Source organism: Catharus ustulatus, chromosome 5 (assembly GCF_009819885.2).
Source record: "Catharus ustulatus isolate bCatUst1 chromosome 5, bCatUst1.pri.v2, whole genome shotgun sequence".
In the NCBI taxonomy this organism is placed as follows: Eukaryota; Metazoa; Chordata; class Aves; order Passeriformes; family Turdidae; genus Catharus; species Catharus ustulatus.
Genome location: NC_046225.1, coordinates 24524892 through 24546982, shown reverse-complemented (window position 1 = coordinate 24546982; position 22091 = coordinate 24524892).

The following is a 22091-nucleotide window of genomic DNA, read 5'->3' as shown; positions in this document are numbered from 1 at the left end:
AGTAAATTTCAAGTCCTCTCCTGCTGGAAAACTTTACCATTTGTATGAGAAATAAGCATCCTCCAGCCAGCACCTTGCTGAGATAATTCAGATTCATTAAGGTGTTTCCATAAACTTCAGTAAATCAAAGTATGCTGGAAGAGCTCTGAGATTACCTCATATTGAGGTAAATATGCTGATAATGTTCTAAAGTGAAATCACAATGCAGGATATTTATCTTAACCAAAAGTGCAACTCTGCTTAGGTTGGGAACATCACAAAGAACTGCAAATGAGATACACTGTAGAAAAAAAACCAGATAAAAACACAAAGTAGGCAACCTGACAATTTCCTAACACAACAACAACTGAAATCTGGTCTGCAAATATAATTCTATCAGCTGCAATATTAGAATCTGGTTTTGAAAGCCATGACATGCTACAGTCTGGATCATAGTGAATTTAAACAGGGAAAGGAAATCTTCCTAATCCTTAGCTTTGCTTTTTTATATCATTTGGTTAAATTAGATCATCTGTATTGACTGATGCCTTCAACGTGCTCCCAAATGAGCAGAAGTACTACTAGTCTGTCTTTTTTGTGTTTTGATGTGTTTATTTAATGGAACCTGAGGTCAAAATTACTTTTTAAAAAGTTTTTTGCTAGAGTCATAGGAACAACATTCATTGTGAAGAGAAAAGGAGAAAATAGGTATATCAGATGAAAGGTTTCTCTCTCCCCACCTAAAAAGAAAATAGATTGAAAGCATATTTTGATTTTATCATGCAAGTAAAAGTCAAAAATACTAATGAATTTGCTTTTAGTTACTGTTTTTACTGTTTTCGTAATCCAAATAACTTGAAAATACAATTCCCCTTAATACCGTTTAGCTATATAGCAAACAAATGGATTTGAAAACTTGGTAAGGGAGTGGCAGGAGGCTAAATAAACACATAGAAATCACAGTGTTTTGGCATATAACAAACTACAATAGCACTTCAAAGTTTTGGACAGATTTCCTTATATTATGGGTTTAGGGTGTAGCTGTGTGGAAAAATCTAAATGTTGATTTTTGGTATTTACTTTACAACCCTTTGTAATCTTCAGCTGTATTTATAGCTTCAAGCGGGAAGGAATCAAAATTAAAGAGGCCAGCTTGAGCATCCTTTGTAATCAAATGCTTTTCCCATTTCTCCTTAAAATAAATGTGCAGCCTGCACATTTGGCTGTCTGAGGAGACCACCCGAAGAGTTTACAAACTGTGACCTTACAGTGAAATAGTTTTGTGGAAAAGCACAAACTGCAGGAACACACAAAGAGGAGTCGTGGATAAACTAGCCGGTTTTTTGAGGGGAGAACGAGTAATTCGGCTTTGAGTTGGAGGGTTTAACTAGCGGTAAGAGGGAAGGGGTGAGGTTCTTATTCCAAAGGAGCTGGGATCGCCACTCACTCTCGTTCAGCAGCGCAGGCCGCCCCGGGCCGGGCAGGGCACAGGCTGCAGTCCCAGGCCGGGCAGTACACAGGCTATAGCCCCGGGCCGGGCAGGGCAGGGCACAGGCTGCAGTCCCGGGCCGGGCAGGGCACAGGCTACAGCCCCGGCGGTGCCCGGGCCGGGCAGGGCACAGGCTGCAGTCCCGGGCCGGGCAGGGCACACGCTACAGCCCCGGCCGTGCCCCAGCAGCCGCCGCGGGGCCGCCCGAGGCGGGCTGGGAGCTGTGGGGTTGGGCCGGTAGCGGAGCCAGGCGAGGGGGGCCAGAGCTGCCCCCTCTGAGCTGCTCCCCGAGCCAGGCACCGGCCCAAATGAGTTCTATCTGTCTTGGACTGGGAAGATAGGAGGGGAGGGAAGGCCGTCCGAGGGGAAGTCACTCCTGTGAGGGCATGGCTGTTGCAAGGCGATGAATCCAGTGCAACTGGCAGCGCAACTGCGCCAGCTGGCAAGAGCCAGCGACGAGCGCACAGGCAAATAAGGGCAACAAAATGCAGAACCCAAGGCGGAGGGTGAAAATTCGGCCAAGAGTTACCTGAAAATGGCTTCTCTTATTAGAAAAAGGGCTATTTGAGAGCTGCTTTTAGGACTTGACTTTGCCCTGTTGTTTGCTCAATGCTCGAGGCAAGGTTTATGAAGAGAATTGCTTTTTATTGGTCTAACTGCATTTCTTGGCAAAAATAGCTAAGCTTTGGGGTAAACAAAACCTTCAGACTTGTGCAGCTATGGAAAGGTGTCATGGGTACATAAATTACAGGATATCCTCTCCGTGCTGCCAAACACACTTGGTCTAGGATTTAAAAACTGTTGCTACATAGGGAATATCCCTGGGGAGCAAAGTGGGGGAGTTCAAGAAATACAGGAGACTGAGATAGCTTTTGGTTCTGAACTGTCAGTATAGTGAAAGCAGGCCCTCATTCGTTATAACTGAAACAAAAGTAGAAGTGCTAAGGGAAGACAAAATTTATCTCCCTTAGCTGCTTTGGAAACATCCCAGAGGTGTAGTTGGAGGAGTATCATTGCTGTGTTTCATTGCTGTGAAAGAAACAGAACAGGAACATTTTCCAAAATTCCAAGTAAGAGAGTTTGCCTTTTTGCCAGCTAACCTAGGTCTAGGGATTAGATCACAGCTACATTTCATTTAAGTTTTGTTCCTTTATGTTTGGACATAATGTCCGTTTTGCCTTGTGCTTCCTCCATTGCTTAAGTCTTCTGATCTGCTTTATTTCTAAACAGAACACAGGATCAGAAAATATTTCATGGGTGATGGAGTCTAGCTCCTTCCCTGCAGCATTTAAACCTGTCATATAACCCCATTTTGAAATTTATCAAGCTTTCATCTTAAAACTGGTTTGTGGGTTTTGCCCCCATACTCCTATTGGGAAGATGTTGCAGCACTTCATGTCCCTAATAACTGGAAACTTTTTGAATCTCTGTGATGAATTTTCATGGCAATTTTCTCAGATGATTTCATGCTGTGGCAAAGTTCTACTTCAAGTATCTTTCCTTTTAGTGTTTCTCTTACCCTCCTTTATCCCCAGTATAACTGGAGAGAAGTAATAAACATTTTCACAGATTTTCTTTAAATAGCCTAAATAATGTAATGAAGTTAAGGTAACAAGCTAAATTAAATAAGGCAATAAACTAAATAAGAGAAATCCTTTTTAGGGGAGGGTTTCATAAATTCACCTCCCTCATAGTATACAGTTTTGCTGCAACAGATGTATATAGGTTTATATAGGTTTTTTACCTAATTTTTTCTAAACTATAAACTATCATCTGGTAATAGAAAATGCCTGCAATTAATTCCAAGTCTGCAATTGTGCACTTTGTACACTCTAACCTCTTCTTCTTTCAGTAACTGAAGTTCATGACCTGTATGATATTCCAAGCCTTTTCTAGTTTGACACTGCCTCCAGACTTTGTCATCAGTAAATGTCATAAGCACACACTTACGCTGTACCAAAATTAGCCATGATACTATCTGCTATTTTTAGTCTCCAAGCTAATCCTAGAAAATTCGGCTGGTAGCTTTCTTCCAAACATGCACTTTCTCTTTCAATGCAATGTTTGTATTTGTGAAGATAGTAGAGTCAGTCCAACACTGAGGAATTTGTGGTTTTCTCTGTAATTTTGATCTGATTTCAGATACAGTAGTTTCACGAATACAAGGCACACGGATTATAAGCCGCACTTCCGGTGCCTCGACAATGTTGCTGTCTTTGTCAATAGATAAGCCGCACCCCGAATATTAGCCGCACTTTTGTTCGTCGCGAGAATCCGTGCGCAGCTTTCACAAATTGGCCAATTAGTAACAGGATCGCAGCATAGCGGGCTTTACTGGCTCGGGGCGGGGCCAGGAAGGCTCGGCCCGCTCATGGTTGCCGACGGGGCCGGGTGGCCCAGCTCAGTGCCACGGCTCGGCGGGGCTGGCCGGGTGGTGCTGCCGCCGCCGCCGGGCTCGCTGGCCCCCCTCTCCCGTCAGCACCGCCCGCTGCCGCATTCGCTCGCCCGGCCGGCGGGCTGCCGCCGCCGCCGCCGGGCTCGCCGGCCGCCCCGCGCCGCGTTTGCTCGCCCGGCCGGCGGGCTGCCGCCGCCGCCGCCGGGCTCGCCGGCCGCCCCACGCCGCGTTCGCTCGCCCGGCCGGCGGGCTGCCGCCGCTGCCACCGGGCTCGCCGGCCGCCCCCTCCCGTCTGCACCGCCGCCGCGTTTCCTCACCCTGGCCGGCACTGCAGGCCCCCGCACCGCCGGGCTCCCCCACGCTGCTGGCCCCAATTCTGCTGGGCTTCCCCCGCTGCCAGGCAGCCCCACCCGCCGGCCTTCCTGCTTCTGCCATGCTCCCCTGCACTGCTAGCCCCAGTTCTCCCAGGCTCCCCCGCCCTGCTGGCCCGGGCTCTGCCGCCCCCTTGCCCCGCCCTGCTGGCTCAGGCTCTGCCGCCCGCCCCCCACACTGCTGGCCCCGCCTCTGCCAGGCTTTCCCACCTCTGCCGGGGCCGGCCGGGCTCCAGCTTGGCTTGGGGCTGCCGCGGGCTCTCACTTCCGTGTTGGCAGCTTTTAGAATTTTGTTAATGTATTAGCCGCCCCGGAATATTGGCCGCACTTCCGGGTTTCCACCAAAATTTTGGTCAAATTGGTGCGGCTTGTATTCATCAAATTACTGTAATTTCCTTCCTCTAAATTATTTTTTTTTCTCACAGTGAAGTCTTTCTCCCATTGTGGGCTAATTGTTGATGGGCTGATGTATAAATGGTTTAATAAGGTAAACTGGAAAAAAAAAAGGAATTGTTTTTATTTGGTAGAAGGCCATTAGGTAGATTTCTCATAGTCTCATAGTCTGTTTGACATAAAATGATTTTTTATCTTTCACTGTTTCAAAATTCCATTTATGTGGATATGTTAATTGTTCTTTCCCATGCTGTTTGTTTTTAAACCTTTCATAATATTAACGTCATCTTAATGGGGTTGTAGTTTATTTAGTTACTTCCTCTCCTCTTCCATACTGCATTTGCTAATCTTTAGTAATATGATGCAATATGTGCCTCATTCACTTAGCTAACATTCTGCTGTTCAGTTCACCATTTCAGGCAAATGTATTTTTAAAAAGTTAGATTTTAAAAAAATTTTGTCTTTACAAAAATAAGCTTTTTAAGGAGTAATGTACTATTAGGAGCAGAACTGGGGTGCCTGAAGCAACAACTATACAGAACTCACTTGGCTGTGTGCTTAATCGTTAGTAAATTCACATGAGTTTTATCTAAACTGGGGAATAGAAGGAGGAGCCTCACTGTAATTGTATCTCACTTAAGTTAATTGCTGAAGTTCCTGGTTTTCCTAGGCTTTGTTACTAGAAGTCACTGTGATTTACTGTAACAATTACTAATCAGTTTGGTCTGAATCATTCTTCTGATTCATATGCTACGTTCATAAAAAGTAATACAGTAATTTCACTACTATAAGGCGCACCGGAGTATAAGGCGCACTCCCGGGTGTTGGCAAATTTCCAAACTTTGTCCATATATAAGGTGCACCGGATTATAAGGCGCACTTTTCTTTTGCAGCGAGGATCCATGTGCAACAAAGAAACGAATTAGTAAAGGAATCCTGCGATCACGGGGTTTATTGGCAGGTGCTCAATTTAGAAACATTTTTCACAGATTGGCGTAGCCATTGAATGCAGCCCCAGGCGCCCTCCCTGTGCTGCGGGCCGCTGCAGTCCTGCCCACCCCCGGCACCGGCTGGCACAGCTCGGCGCTGCCACGGGGCCACTTCTTCCTCACGGCTCAGTGCTGCCACGGGGCCGCCTCTCCCTCATGGCTCAGCACTGCTGCGGGGCCACCTCTCCCTTGCGACTCCATGCTGCCATGGGGCCGTTCCCCCTCGTGACTCAGTGCTGCCGCGAGGCCGCCTCTCCCTCGCGGCTCAGCTCTGCCGCGGCTCGGGGCGGCACGGGGCTCCTGTGGCACTGGGAGTGCTGCAGAACAGGTCTCCTGTGGCTCGGGGCGGCCATGGCGCCGGGTTGCTGCGGTGCGGGTGCAGCTTGCAGCTCGGGGCGGCCGCGGCTCGCACTTCCGGGTTGGCAAATTTCTGAACTTTGTCCATATATAAGGCGTACTGGACTATAAGGTGCACTTCTGGGTTCGGACCAAAATTTTAGTCAAAAGGGTGCGCCTTATAGTCGTGAAATTACTGTAGTTTTTTCAGTTGTTTATGTTATCCTTAACCTGTTCAAATAAATTTCATAATTAACGTGTGATATTTTTTCCTGTATCTACACCAAAACAAGAAAGATGTGCAGTATTCTGACTGACCAGCATTCTGGAGAATCTTGTTGGAACTTCCAAAGACCACAAGTGAAAATAAAGCTTAGGGTATTCTCATCAGCTGTAGTACATATTGTACAAATGTTACTCCATAGCAGGTATTTAAAATGAAATTTTTCTGTGTTGACAGGTCACTGCAGAGCTCAGGCATCTAAAACTGCCATCCAGATATCTTTTATTTTAATGCAAATGGTAAAATTTTCCATTTAGATTCTTACAACATATATCTCAAACTTATATAAACATGCTATTCTAGGATGAAACAATAATTTCATTGTTTCCCTTATGCTGTAGAAAGGAATGAAAAATAAGACCTGCAAAATTTTTGAGAAGGAATCTGAACTTCTGCTGTTTGCATAAAGATCTTTCTTTATGGATTTTTCTTTGTGATATGCACTGTAAATGATACCACTTAGCATTCGCAGTGATGATTCCAAAGAAATCTGATTTTTGCTTAGTAAAGAAAGCATGTCAAGTTAGAATTTCTAAAAATCATGCATTTAAATTTTGACCATTATCTGGTAATATAGAAGGCCTTAATATTTTCTTTTAGGTTCTGATTCTCTCATATGTTCATCTGTCTTACTCTATTAACACTATTGATACAAAGCCTTAGCCATAGAGCTGGAGCAGTCTCCCATGAAGCCAGAAAATATGAGAAGGAAGCTGTCCTGGTCCGATGCCTTCCTTTCTCAACAGTGGTATTCAAGGACATGCAGTAGCTTATTCTGCATCTTTGAAAACCATGCCTCCTGATGGTTGGTTTCTTTGGTTAATGTCCTGAAATGTAAATAGGAGGTCAGTGTGTACCGTGTCTGCTATTTCAGGGACATAGCTATTAAGATGGGAGAAAGAAGGCCTCTGCTTTGCTAGGCACCAAACAGATGGATCAAAAGGGCCTGAAGCCTGTGGGTTTCCTCATTGACAAAGAATGCAGCTTGCTTCTAAGTTTCATTTTAAATCCCAGTGAATCAAGGGCTTCAAATATGAAGTGAGAGATAGCAGATTCTGAAGAGAAGACTGGCTTCTATAGATGTATCATGTGAGTTGCTGTAAATGTTAGGTCTACAAAAGAGCCTTTCAAGCCAGTGGCCTGAAAATTACAGTCTTAGATGGATAGGGTGAGGCTGAAGTGGAGAGTGAAGGACATTATCCCAATCTGCCAAACTGCGTAGACTCTGAGGAGCATGGATTCTGGAGGAGTGAGTTACATTGTATGGAGACTGTTGATCTCATGTTTTACTTCAGTCGGAAGATACATCACTGTGTCATCTTGGTACAAGATGCTTGCTCTTCTTGTTCTTTAGCTGTGAATCTTACATGGTATGAGGCCATAAAAAACCACCTGCTGGAGCTCAACTACATTTTTCAGAGTAAATAACCTGAAAAGCTTGCATTGTTTAAAGTGCAGGGGAAAGTATGTGAGAAGTTTGTGTTCTACATGTCAAACAAATTATTCTTCTTTACAAAAGGTTTGTCAGCTAACCTTGTGGTTTGAGCCCTCTCATGACAGTGTCTATAAAAAGAAATGACTGGTTTTATATTTGGCTTAATGCAAAGTTCAGGTTCTGCACTTCCCTGATATACACAGACACAGGGATTGTTTAAAGACAGGTGTGTAAGTTGCTCATCTTCTCTTTTTCTTTTCTTCTCTTCTATTTTTGACAGGTTAACTCATACCTCCTTAGTTATAACTTTGGGAAATTTCCCAAGAAACCTAAAAAATTCACTGAGTGTTCTTTGAGCTAAAAAGAGACATTAAACTGTAATTCTATGCTTTCAGATTATACAGGAAGATTATGAAGGTCATACTCATATTTCAGATCTGAATAAAATTTTATAGGCTGCTGTGTAAATATACACAGAGTAGTTCTTATGTGGTTTCCCATGATAGTTGCTTTAGGTTTTCATCTGGTCCAATTTTCACTGAGTGCCATAATGACAGGTTCCACAAAGGCCCCCTCATTCATTTTTAGCTCTAACAATTCAAAGACAGAAAAAAAAGATCAGGACAGAACAGCCAGTATGTAAACCAGACTGAGAAACAAGAACTTCTACTGGTAAATCCTGTCTTCTGACAATGGGAACTGGTCACTCTAACTCTGTTGAAAAGCTGTATGTATAAACAAATATTTAGGATGCAGTGGAATAGAGATGGTTACTGGCATATTAGGCAAGGTGAATGATGAGTGGCAGCAAGAAATGAATTAATTTTATGGGACAGGTCAGTTTAACCAGATCAAAGGGACTAAGCACAAAGGCTAAGGATCAAATGGAGCCTTTCCCACAGCAGGTAGCCAGCTTTGGAATCATGTTCTGGATGAAGTAAGAACTTTACAAGTAAGAACTTTACCAAGCTAAGCAACTAAAATCAGCATGCGTAGTAATTTCACGATTATAAGCCGCACCATTTTGACTAAAATTTTGATCCGAACCCAAAGTGCGGCTTATAATCAGGTGCGGCTTATATATGGACAAAGAACAAAAAGTTGCTGTTTTAGTTTGGAGGACAGGTGTCTGCTGAGAAAGGCAGGAACTTCTCTTTGAAATGGAGAATGTAAACCCCCTCTCTCCAAATTATTATAATTTGGAAATCAAGGGGCTTTCAGGCAAAAATATGGAAATTAGGAATAACAGTTCTTTTCTAGGGAAATCAAAATAGAAATAGAGTACTACAAAGAAACAAACTCCAAACCCTGACAAAGTCAGAGTACAACCTGAGACCCCGTCAGGCAGGGTGTTGGTAGCAGCCCCATTAAATGGTGGCTGCATCCTCCTGCAGTGACAGATGTGGCTCAGTTGGAGCAGTGCTCCTGTACAAGGTGCACTTTCCCTCTGGAGGTCCAGTGGTGATGTGGAAAAATCCGGTTTTCCTCTGGAGTCCAGTGGAGAAAGTGGCTACCTTAGTGTCCCAAAACCTCTGTTTTATCTTGGTAAGAAATGTTGGGCTCTTCCCCCTGGCTGGAGCAATTTCCAATGGGATGCAGTAATTTTATCAGTCACACAGTGGGACTCAATGGGCCATTAGCAGACAATGACTCCCTGGAGGAAGGATGGGGTGTGAAAAGATAAAGAACAATGCCCTGCCTGGTTTCAATGGATGGCCCATTAGCAGATTATCTGCCATTGAGATAAGGATCACTGTCCCCACCCTCAACAGATGGTGATAGAATAGATACCTTTTATCACACTCTGTATTGTAACATGCGGCTTATAATCAGGTGCGGCTTATATATGGACAAAAAAACAAAAAGTTGCTGAAACCCAGAAGTGCGGCTTATACTCAGTGCGGCTTATAATCGTGAAATTACTGTAAGTCTAATGAGTTTGCTGAGAAGATACCCTTCTTAAAAAAAAGAATTTTAATAAAGCAGTAAAGATGCTCTAGAGCATCTGGAGCTAATTAAGGAAAATTAGAATTATTCAGTTAGAAGGAGCTTCATCTCTGTCTGAGCTATACTTTTGGTTAACTGGGGGAGATTAAAATCATAAACTGTAACATAAACAAGAAATGTGTACTTCCTGTCATGATCCTTCTCCTGATCATTGCAGCTTACCTTTCTAAGACAAAATTCTTCAAACCTTCCTCCCCACCAACTAAAAAAAAAAAAGAAAGTTTGTTGAAATATGCATAAAGCAATCCTGTATCAATATTCCACCTTGTTCTAGTAAGATCATGCTCTCCACTCTGCTCTGCTGACCAGTTCCTACAGAGAAAGATTTTAAAGCTGCCTTATCTCAAGGTGTAATTATTCAGGTAAGTTATTGAAATCAAAACTCTACATAGAAGCCTTTTGGCTTAGAATCTAACCAACTAATCCTCATGCTTCTGCTACTCTGTATAGTAGATTGAATTTAGGTAGCACTCTATTAACTGCCAATTGAGATATATAGATGACATTTACATGTGGCAACCTAAACCTCGATGTAAAACCATTTGTCCTAGTCAAAACTACTATGGTATTAATCATCAGTGAATATGTAAACACTGGAAGTGTTGAGATGATGTTTATGGAGCACTAATGTTTGTCTCTAAAATTAGCTCAGGAAGAACAATTTTCTTGAAAGGACTGTATATGAATGCCTGTATTTCAAGTAATTTAATATTGATAATCTATTTCTATTCACAGACTAACAAGATGGCAAGCTTTGTATAAAGGAAAATTTGGATATGAATACAGATATGATTCTGCCAGAGGTACACATTGCTTTACAAACTCAAAGCTTTCTTTGTTTCCTACTTATGTAACTTCTTCCATTTTGCTTCCTATTCAAATGTTTTCTTTTTTTTTTTTTTTTTTTTTTTCCAGATTACTGTGAGCTTTTTTTTTCATTCTGCTATAACATCTTGGAAAATTGTCCTGCAGCACAGTTTTCTAGAGAACAAAAATACACTGTTGAAATACTCTTTTTCCTGCATGACTGTATTTTATATCATTAAAGCCAACTCTGGGTAATAATATGATAAATTACTCACCACAATAAATAAATCTCATAAGATTTCTCTAATTACTATTAGGCATTCTGTTGAACATTACCAGAGTCCTTTGTGGGAATTAACTCATAAGTGAATACATATTAAATGGATTTCAAAGGCCATATACAGACATAACCTTTATAAAGATTTAGAAATGTGGGACAAACTGCAGGATTACCTGTCATGACCAAATGAGACACAGTGTAAAAGAGGAGTTCATGCTGCCACAAATCAGGTCAGTCTGTCCCTTGACTTACCAGATTATCTGTTTGCTCCCTGTTCACTGCCACTGGGCCTGGTATGTGTTAAGCTTCTGGAGTCTGAAGAGAGTGTTCAAATTGTGAGGTACAAACTTTAGTAGTCGCTCTGAAACTGAACATACAGTTCAACAATCTGACTCCCATGCCTGTTCTTGGCTCTTCAGGCTTTTTATTGTTGTTGTTAAAGCCACACTTTCAAGAAGAATTTGACATTTGAGGCTATGTTTTAGTTCTTTGTGCATACATAGAAATGAAGGTAAAGACTCAGTGAGCTGCAAAAGAACTAAAATATGAACCCTCTTTATTTACAAGGTAGTAGATATATTGGTTAAAACCCAGTAATGCAATTCACTTTTAAATTTCAAATTATTAGATGTCTGTCTGTTTAATGTGACAGGACTCCTTCCTGCAAATTTACTTTTTGCTCTGGATGAAAATGCCCATGTTACAAGGTTAGTTCTTAATATTGTTTAAGTTCTCAGCCCCTCTTGCAAAAGACTTCTTTATCTTAGTCATCACCTTAGGCAACCAGGTAATTTGTAGCTTAAATACTCCATCCTTTTCCCCTGCTGCAGACCAGAAAGGGTGCACTGTAAAACAAGTATCTCCGTGGATAAAAGATAATATTAAAAATGTTACAATCTTAGGCCAACTTCCCTTGGGGAATTCTGCTTCAAAATGCAGGTATAAAAATGACATATGGGCTTGCAATCAATGTTTTGAAATAACACAATTAATAATCAGCTTACTCTAACCCTTATAACAGGTACATGAATACAAATGTATTCCACATAGACACAGTATATTAGTATATTTGTAACAAATTTTAACTGTCATCCAACTTATCTGATTGGATTCTGTATTAAATGAACCATTTTATATTGGGAGGAAGCTTGATATGATTAGAACTATTTAAGACAGAAAGATATTATGAGAAAGAAAGATTCATGATAAGGACACATGATTACAGTGCTCATGAAGTAATGATTCATTTTTACTGAGACATTTTACACACATATATTTCAGAAAAACTTTCCTGCCAGGTATATGTCTTCTTTCCTAGTTTTTTGCCTCCTTTTTTTTTCATTCTTCACATGATAATAAAAGGACCTAGTTTTATTCTTCTCATGCCCCAGTATATCCTGGATGCCTTGGAGGCATCATTTTTGGTATTATATTTTTTTTCAGGATTTCTTCCCTCAATTCAAAATTTAAGCTTTTCTGAACATCCAGGTACTAGCCTGGAACCATTAGCTGGTGTTGATGAACGAAATGTCAGATTCTGGATGCAATCCCATCTAGTCTACTCGTTGAAAAGTTTGTCCAAGATATTTCAGTCTTTTTCAGTCAGTAATAATAATCCCAGATCTTTTTCCTTGGGTATCCCTTGACATCTCATTTAGATGTACAGTTAGGGAATACTAGTGACTCAAAAGATTACTCCAAAGAGTTTTTAAAGTTGAAAAAGTTTGAAAGGTGTCCGTTCCCAAGACCTTTATAAAACTATTTCTCCTTTTTTTTTTTTTTTTTACACTGTCTATCGTCACAAGAGAGAATTTTTAAGGCGTTAGAGAGGAGTGAAGGTCACCAGACAAATGGATCCAACCAAAACTGACTGTGCCCACAGAAAAGAACAGTTAAACTGTCAGCTCTTTTTTGTTGGTTTTCTTCTATTTCAGTTTTGCAGGTCAGCATAGCAAATAGTATTATTCTTGGACATGAAAAGGAATAAAAGGAAATAAATTATTACTGTAGGATTTGGAGACTGATCTCCTGTTAGCTACTGGGCTGAAAGGCTCTTTAAAAGGGCTAAAACCTTCAGATCTTTTTGATTTGATTAAGTGCACTAATCATCTGTTTGGCTTGAGTCAGCATGAGATCCAAGTACCAGCACTTCACAAGCTGTTCCCTGTGGCGCTGTGACCAAAGCCACAGAAAAGTCAGCCTGAGACCAGCACCTGCCCAAGGCACCAAGGTGAGAAACTGCTCCTTGGGAACCAAGTCAGCTCTTAGTTAACAAACCAGCCAACCAGCTGCTGCTGCTGCCACCTTGAACCAGGAGAGGGGACACAGGAAGTGACCAGCTCTAGGGTCGAACTATCACCAAGACAATGTGCAGCAGCTCTGCTCTGAACCTGGTTGGTTTTGTATCCCACTGAGGATTGAAGCAGTTATTCTGGGAAAACATGAATTCTAAGTTCTTTAGAGGTGACTCAAAGAAAGTATTTCAGTTAAAGCTGCTTCAGAGTTGCACATCTGACAAACAATTCAATATTTTTAGCTTTTAGGAAAATGTAGCTTAATGAAATATTTTCTATTGGAGAAGGATTTTCCCTGTTCTTGAGGTGCTATATTTAAGCACCTTTTTAACTGAATTAGAAATGTGTTTTGAGTCTCTGGTCACTTTGGCCATTGGGTATTCTCCACCAAAATAGATTTTATAATTCTGTACTAGCAGATGCCACCTAAAAGTAGAATAATTTTATTGAATGTATATGAAATAGTGATATTTTGGGTGTATAAGTCTTCGGTTTCAAAGCATTTTCCTCAATTTAAACAGCTACAGTAAAAAGAATGATTATTAATATGCTACAGAAGGAGAAATGATATGCCGAAAAACATTAGCCATGTAGTAATTTTGCAGACCTATTTCAAGCATTCATTTTTCAAGGATGTTTGGCATCTACATGCTTCAGTAATTCTGCGTAGTCCTCCAAAACTTACATCAATAGGTTTGATATTGAACAACAAATAGCAGAAGAATAATGTATAAATTACCTTTTTCCCTCCCAGTACACATTTTATGATCCCAGTCCTGTTTTCTAACATTTTTTTCTGGAAACCTTCAGTGTTTCACTTTTTCAGTAGTGATTCATACAAAGCTACATTTCAAAGTTAATGCAACTCAGCAATCTGTCTTACAGTATCCACCAGCACAACACTTTTAACACTTTTTTACAGAACGTTTTCCCAAGTTTTCAAGTTGTTGTGGGCAACATTCTACTTAAAAATTATCTTGGAACTTGCCAATTTCATTTAGGAAAAAAATAGAACTTTAAATTACATATATTTTTTTTCCAAACTGATAAAGCCAACTAAAGAAACCTTCATAAAAATTTCTTGAGAATAAATAATTCCTGGGGTAAATATCAGTTACATTCTCAAAATATGCCACGGTTGCATTGGTAATCAGATAGTGTGGCTCCTACAGCTCTTTCCAACAGGTGGGTTTTCATATGATACAGTCCACTAGTCAGTAGTCCAAGACAAGATATATATTTTTTGTCCTAAACTTGTTATTCTTAGAAGGTGGATTTGCATGTTGAAAGCAATAAATTATTGAAAAGCACTCTAATAGTTAACTTTTTGTTTGTAAGAAATCAAATGACTGAAGAAGAAATTGTATACAATTACTTCTGAGAAAGGGTCTTCCCTATTAAAAAAAATTTGTTTGAATTCCAATGACAAAAGCTATCATTAAGTTAAATGATGTATGAAGTGAGTAGCAAACAAAGTGGTAGAATACTTGTAGCTGACGAGAAAGCAATTCAATAATAGAGAGAAATTAGAAATTACTTTTCAAATATTTGTATACAATTAATTTACTTATATTGAAAACCATCTCTTCTTGGAAGGAACTTCCTTTTCAACACTTGTGATTTGGCAAAAACAGCCCTGGGGACATTATGTCCTGACATTGTTGACAGGCGTGAAAGTCCTCTGTATGTTTTCATTCCTAAGAAAACAAACTGATAGCTCACATTAACTTTCATTCTCAGCTTGTGTCTCCTACTAGGATCATAGCTAAAAAGTGCTGGTCCTTCTTTGGCTTTAGGATAAGAACTGTTGCATGTAACTTCTTCATCTTTTGCTCATCTGATAGGAGCTGTAACTGCTCATTATTCCTGTTCTCTTTCCTAAGCAACTTCCTGCCTGATAACCTTCTTTTGTTCCGCACCTACTTCGGAGATCCCACCAGGTTAACTTATTTACGCATTTGCCACAAGACTTTTTGCCCCACTTAATGTCGTGTTTGGAGATGTGGAAAAGGAAAGGAAAAAAATTAGTTTTCTTCAAATGTTGAACAAAGGCTTTAGTAGGAATAGAGGGATAAAACACCTTCAAAGTTACACTGTCTTTAGTTCTGCCTCACTAGAGGTCCCTCTGTCTAGCATTTATCAGTTTTATTCCTGTTTAAATAGACAATGCACGTGTCATTTCTTGTATCTGCCAAAGACAAGGTGACTATATAATACCTAAATTCAAAATAGACCAAGTCATATGGAAAAAAGACATCTCTCATACAGACAATTATTTTTAAAGTTTTGAACACTGGAATTAGGATATTCTGGGTGTTAATTACTAAATACACAGAGGCACACACAGCAAAGTATTCAGGTTTCTAAGTGTACGCCTAGTTTGCAGTCAAATTCAATAGCATTTGTGAAAGTGTCAGTAGTGATGTAGGGCTACCTAAAATCCCTGTGTACTTACAGAGCACACGGGTAGTCATTTATCTTCGGGAATGTAGTACTTAGCGCTCTTGTAAAGTTAATTCTTTTTGTTGTTAATGATAAAGAACAAAATAAAATAAACCCCAAGTAAGAAAATCACCCAACTGAAAACCTGAATTATTTCTTATTCATTGAATGACCTCTAGTGGTCATTCATCACAGCTTTTACAGCAGTTGAAATGCCAGTTTGGAACATGATGATAATTTTTTGTGAAATACAGAGCATGAGAATAAATTCTTTTTCAAAAATGCATTATGAAAATTTTCTCTACCTCTGGCACTGTTAAAATCATATTTTATTTCAATTTATACAGTGACCCTGGGACCTCTGCTGAAGTTTTAAGCCAGAGTTCTAGCACCTGCACTGCCCCTTGCTCTTTTCTCTTTGCTAGCCACTGCCTCTCTCAATCTTTGAAATCTCCCTCAGCCTCTTTGAAATTTGTCAGAGACACCCTTCTTTCGTCCAGCTCAACCTTGGCTGTATTCTGTTACCTTGATAACCTCTGTTCAGCTTCTCATAACATCACTGTATTACCTGAAAAGGGCCACCAACCATCATCTTTCACAGCTGGCCAAGTAGACCATTCTGAATATAGATGGCACACGGAGTGAGCTTATCTGTCTAAAGAGCAAACTCAGCAGATGTAATGCTTGCAATATAATTGGGAAGAGAGCTCTAATCCTCAGTATTGTGGGACATGAAAAGAAGTCTGTGTTAAACATTCAGCAATATGTCAGAAAACAAATAGTATTCTCATCACTCAGGGCTTTTATCAGCATTTCAGCTGATCTTTCTGTGGCTTCTTTAAATAGTTGGGCCAGATTGTTCTGCTGGACATGCATATCAGTACAAATATGAAATAATTTATTGAAAGCTTTTGGTAAAGACAGAAAATAGGTTCTGAGAAATATCTCCTCTATTTTTGTCTTTTTCAACTATGGGTGTTATGCAGGACAACTTATATTTTATTTTGTATGTAAATTGTGTCATATCTGCAACCCAAGCTACATTATAGGTGAAGTATCCACATTATAATTTTGTTAATCTCAGATAGCTCTTAATAGTCATCTTTTCCACTACACAAACCTGATAACAGAGGAAGAATAGCACCTTCAACAGAAGACCAGTAAATAAGGAATTTATGGTTAAAAGCCTTTAGAGATTGTTTCACAGCCTTACTTCCAGTATTGAGCGATACTTGACAGGAACTTGAACAAAATGTTTAATCTGTTTTAAAGGCATTCTGAAACTCTTGCTTCCTAGAATAGTGTCAAAAGAAGAATGATTTATGTGAGAAATAGAGTTTGGAAACTATGCTGACAGAACAGTGATAAGCCTTTTCTATGTAGGCAGCGTAATTTACACTGAAGATATTTTTTTCTTAAAAAAAGAAAAAAAAAAAGGATAAAAACTGTGGACAGCCTGTATGTCAACTTGAGTTGTATTGCTCTGGGTATTCTGCAAGGAAAAAAAAAAGGATAGATCTGTACATGAGCATGAGGTGTCATCACAATGTGATCAGAATGTTTACCAAAGGAGCAATTCCAGTATTAAAGGAAATTTCTCCCCTAATTTTTTCATTCATTTTATTTTAAGTGACAGCAGTAGGTGGATTCTAGAGAATGCTTCATTAATAATTTTTTTCTTCCTAGAAATAAGAGGAGATGCATCTTAAAAGTAATATTTATAGCTGAGGCACTTCTGGACTTATATACCAAGTCATGTAGATGGTCAGTCTTTAATCATAAAACCAAAGTGTTAGAGAATACTTTGTCTCCAGTCTGTAGTCAAGTCTAATTCAGACATTCTTTTTATGTTAGAATTGATGTGTAGAAGCTACTAAAAATATTTTTTCTAATATCCAATATTTTTGAACATCTAAAGCTTGATTTATCTCTGTTTGGTGAAACACCAGTAAAAAGTATCAGACAAAATATTTAGTATTATAATTAAATATTTTTTATTTGAAATGCTGAATTCTCCATTAAAAATTTGCACGTTTCTTTGGAATATAACCTAAGAAGAACTCTTCTTGTCTTGTTCCTAATATGATCAGTTGCTCAGATTTTACTGGAGATTGAAACTGTATGGTACCATGTGTGTCTCTCCTCAGTAATTTTAAATTATACACATTGGGACTCTTATTACATGTTTGGGATTGATTGGTATTAAGTAGTATAATTGGCTACGCAAAAGCTAACTCAGTAGAAAATTATTTTGTATGTAACTAGCCTGTAGAATTAAAAGGATTTCCTTAAGTTTGTCTGGTCAGCGTGTTTGTTTGTACCATTTACTCTGGGCTGAGAGTGCTTCTTCAAGAGTATTATGTGCATGTAGAGTGCTTTGCCTAAAACTACCTCTGTGCTCATGGACTATTTTTTTCCCAACCTTCATATCAAAATCCAACATTTCTTTAGTTTCTTTAACTAGTCCCCGTCCTGGCTATGAAGATTCTGGTACTTGGTTTTTAACAAATAACTCCATTTTAATGTAATTTTCCTTTTTGAAGCTAAGCCCAATATCAATGGCTATTTTGGGTTTGTTGCTCCTGACATTAAATCCAAAATTATTATCATTATTTTACAGAGTAGCTCTTTGACAGAAATATTCAGCATCAAAATCAACTCAAGGATACTAAATGGTGGATTTTTCAGAAGTTGAGTAGGTCTTCTTTTTGGAGGTTCAGACTAGCCAGAAATATAGCTCATGATCTTTTAGCTCAATTCTGCCTTCATTTTCTGAGCAGAATTTAAAATTTAGCAAGGCCCCAGCCTTAGCTGCATAATCTTTGTATAAATGAACATATATTTGCTTCCTATGTTTAAAGAAAGCTCTTCTCACCTCCCTCTTTAATAGTTTGAGGCGGTTAAGATGTTAAAAAGGCAAAATGTGTGGGCAGCAATGGATGGACTTACATATCAAACTTCTGTACGATAAAATTTCACGACTATAAGGCGCACCCTTTTGACTAAAATCTCCCCCCAAAACCGGAAGTGCGCCTTATAGTCCGGTGCGCCCTATCTGATCTACAAAGTTGCGACATTTGCCACCCCGGAAGTGAGAGCCCGTCGGCATCAGGGCCTCCCCCGTGCGGGGCGGGTCCGCCGGCATCGGGGCCTCCCCCACGCGGGGCGGGCCCACCGGCATCGGGGCGTCCCCGCCGGCATCGGGGCCGCCCCCGCGCGGGGCGGACCCGCCGGCTTCGGGGCCTCCCCCGCGCGGGGCGGACCCGCCGGCATCGGGGCGGACCCGCCGGCTTCGGGGCCGCCCCCGCGCGGGGCGGACCCGCCGGCATCGGGGCCTCCCCGCCGGCATCGGGGCCGCCCCAGCGCGGGGCGGGCCCGCCAGCATCGGGGCCTCCCCCGCGCGGGGCCGTCCCGCCGGCATCGGGGCCGCCCCCGCGCGGGGCCGGCCCGCCGACATTGGGACGGCTCCCTTGCGGGGGGTGTGAAAACCGCAGGAATCGGATCGGCTGCTGCGCGGGGGGGGGCGAAAGCCCCCGGAATCACGGCGGCCGCCGCGCGGGGGGGCGAAAGCCGCCGGAAGCACGGCGGCTGCCATGCGGAGAGGGGGAAAGCCGCCAGAATCGGAGCAGCTGCCACGCGGGGAGGGGGCAAGCAGCTGGAATCGGGGCAGCGGCGGCACGGGGCAAGCCTGCCGGCATTGGGTCACCCGGAGCGCCAGGGAACTCCCAGAACAGCGGGGCCCTGGGGATGCTGCACGGAGCGGCGGTGGGCGTAGCCTGGCCCTGCCGGGTACAGGCAGGCCCGGGAGCCAATGGCTGCCGGATTGAGGCGGGGCCTCGGCCAGCAAGCGCGCGGGAGGAGCTGGGGGCGGAGCCTCGCTGCAAAAAAAACCCGGTGCGCCTTATAGACCGGTGCGCCTTATCTGATCTACAAAGTTGCAAAATGTGCCGGCTCCCGGGGGGTGCGCCTTATAGTCCGGTGCGCCTTATGGTCGTGAAATTACTGTACATTTACATTTTCACTGAAAGTGACAAGAGCTGATTAAATGTGACCTATGCTTGTGACATTAGCCTCTGTAAAATATGTTATTGCTTATTCTTGGATATATTGCATTAGGAAGATCATTGCCAGCAGGTTGAGGGATGTGCTCTTCTCCCTCTATTCAGCCCTGGTCAGCCCCATCTGGAGTTTTGTGTCTAGTTCTGGGCTTCTCAGCACAAGAAAGACATGGAGCTCCTGAAGCAGGTCCAGTGGAGGGCTATTAAGTTAGTCAAAGGTCTGGAGCATCACTCTTACGAGGAAAGGCTGAGGGAGCTGTGTCTGTTCAGTCTTGAGAAGACTCAGAGAGGTCCTCCTCAGTGTCTGCAAGAATGTGGAGGGAGGATGCCAAGAGGATGGATCCAGGCTTTTCTCAGTGGTGCCAAACAATAGGACACAAGGCAACAGGCAGAAACTGATGCACAAGAAGTTCCACTTGAATATGAGCAACTTGGTCCCTGAAATGTGTCCCTGCCCACGGCAGGGGTCTTGGAAGTAGACATCTTTAAGGTGACTTCCAATCCAAGCCATTCTATGATTCTGATTCTATAAGGAAGAACTTCTTTACTGTGCAGGTGAACACTGAACAGATTGCCCAAGGAGGCTGTGGGGTCTCCTTACTGGAGATACTGAGGAAACATCCAGCTGCAATCCTGTGCCATGTGCTCCCTGCTTCAGCAGAAAGGTTGGACCAGATGAGCCCACTGGTGGTCACTTCCAGACTTACCAGTTTTGTGATATACCTCATCCAAGTGTATGCCTGTAATATTTTACTATACTATATATGCATATGTATGTATACATTATTTTAGAATGTATAGTGATTTGTTTTAGGAATTGCTGTTCAAAAATGCTTTTTTATTACCTCTAGGATTATGTCATCTGTCTGACCACTACTGTCTACATTTGCAGACATACTTCACATTTCACTCGTATATACTTCATTCATCAGGGTTTCTTCAACAGTTTCTGGAAGGAATCACGCAACTCCCCACCTTCAGTCTGAGCAGTATTGTATATTCATGCTGATCAATACAACTGCATTTCCTTCTCTTGTCGTTTTTCAAGCTGTAAATACCACAGCCTAAAACTTCACCAGTGCTAAATGCCTTGTTTTCTCAACCTTTAAATCAGAATGCAACACTTCTTTAGAAAGTATGTAGCAGAGAAGCTCCTGTGATGGGATGAGACTTCTTGCTGCCAAACAGCTGACCTAGGCTAAACTCCTATGCAAACCATTAAAAAATCCCAAAGTATTTTGCTCTCAGCCCATGTGTGAGTATTACAGGGGAGCCAAATGGACCTGTAAGAAATCACTGCTGCATAGTTAAGTGGGCTGCCTTTGTTTTTGGATTTAACTTAGAACCCTTGTGAATGACTTTTTTCCCCACTATTGTCTCTCAGAATGCAGAAAGAACAGTACCAATCTATACCTATACATTCAGAAGAAAATAGTAGAACTTAAAAAAAGAATGTGACCATAGATAACACTGAGAATTACTCTTAAGCAGTGTAAAATGAGCACACCCTAGCCATAACTGAATAGTCAGCAGGTAGAAGCTCTCAACTCACTGTTTCACAGCAGTGTGCTGGTTCCACACAATGTGATGGTTCTCTTTCCATAACTGGGAGAGCACTGCATGGGAGATTTTGCCCTGGCTTTGTTACTCTTTGTCATGATCAGAATACAGCCTGGGACCATTTGCTGAACAATTACTTACAGAGCATCATGTGGTATAACATTCAAATCAAGTCTAAATAAATAACTGCAATTTTAAATTTTGTAGTTACTTATTTGTTAATTCCATCTGACCTTCAAATTGGCTGAGAGCATTTCTAACTATTTTTCTTGATTTCAGAGACATTATCTACTTTGCATAAGGATTTTAATCAGAATATTATTCTCTCTTTTAAGCCAACACCTTCTTTTCTTTGGAAGGATGTCTTTCTGATACAGCAGGAGTAAAGATTGATCCACAAAGAGAGCCTTTTTATTTCCTGTTTAAACTGTCATTGAACAAACACTCTCCAGACGTTGAATGGCTTTAAATTATTTTTAAAGTAAATGCAACTCCTTTGATTACAGCACTATTTCCACCCATAACACTTAAGTGCTAAAGTACTTCCTTTCTTGAACTATTGTAAATGGACTTATATTTGTACAGTAAATGCCAGTAAATCCTGTTAGCATGGCATTGTCTCCACCTTAAGATTAGCACCCAGCTGCTGAAGCAGTTCCGTTCTGGAACTAAGAACCTAAGAACTTCTAGTTCTAAATCTACACTAAGAGACATTTCCTAGACAGCAGCACGGGATGAGCTTTGTTGGAGAAATTTTTGTCACGGAATAATGCCACTTCGCACATTGCCTGCCTCGAGTTTTTCACAAGGCGCGTACCAGCTTCTCCCCTGTGCATTAAGTGGAAAAGGTGGAGAGGACACGCCCAAGAGATGACATCTCCGCTATGCCGGCCGAGGAACGCTGTAGTGCGGAGGGTGGGAAGCACACCATCCATGGGGCTGGAAAAGACCTGGGAGCACATCGAGCCCAACC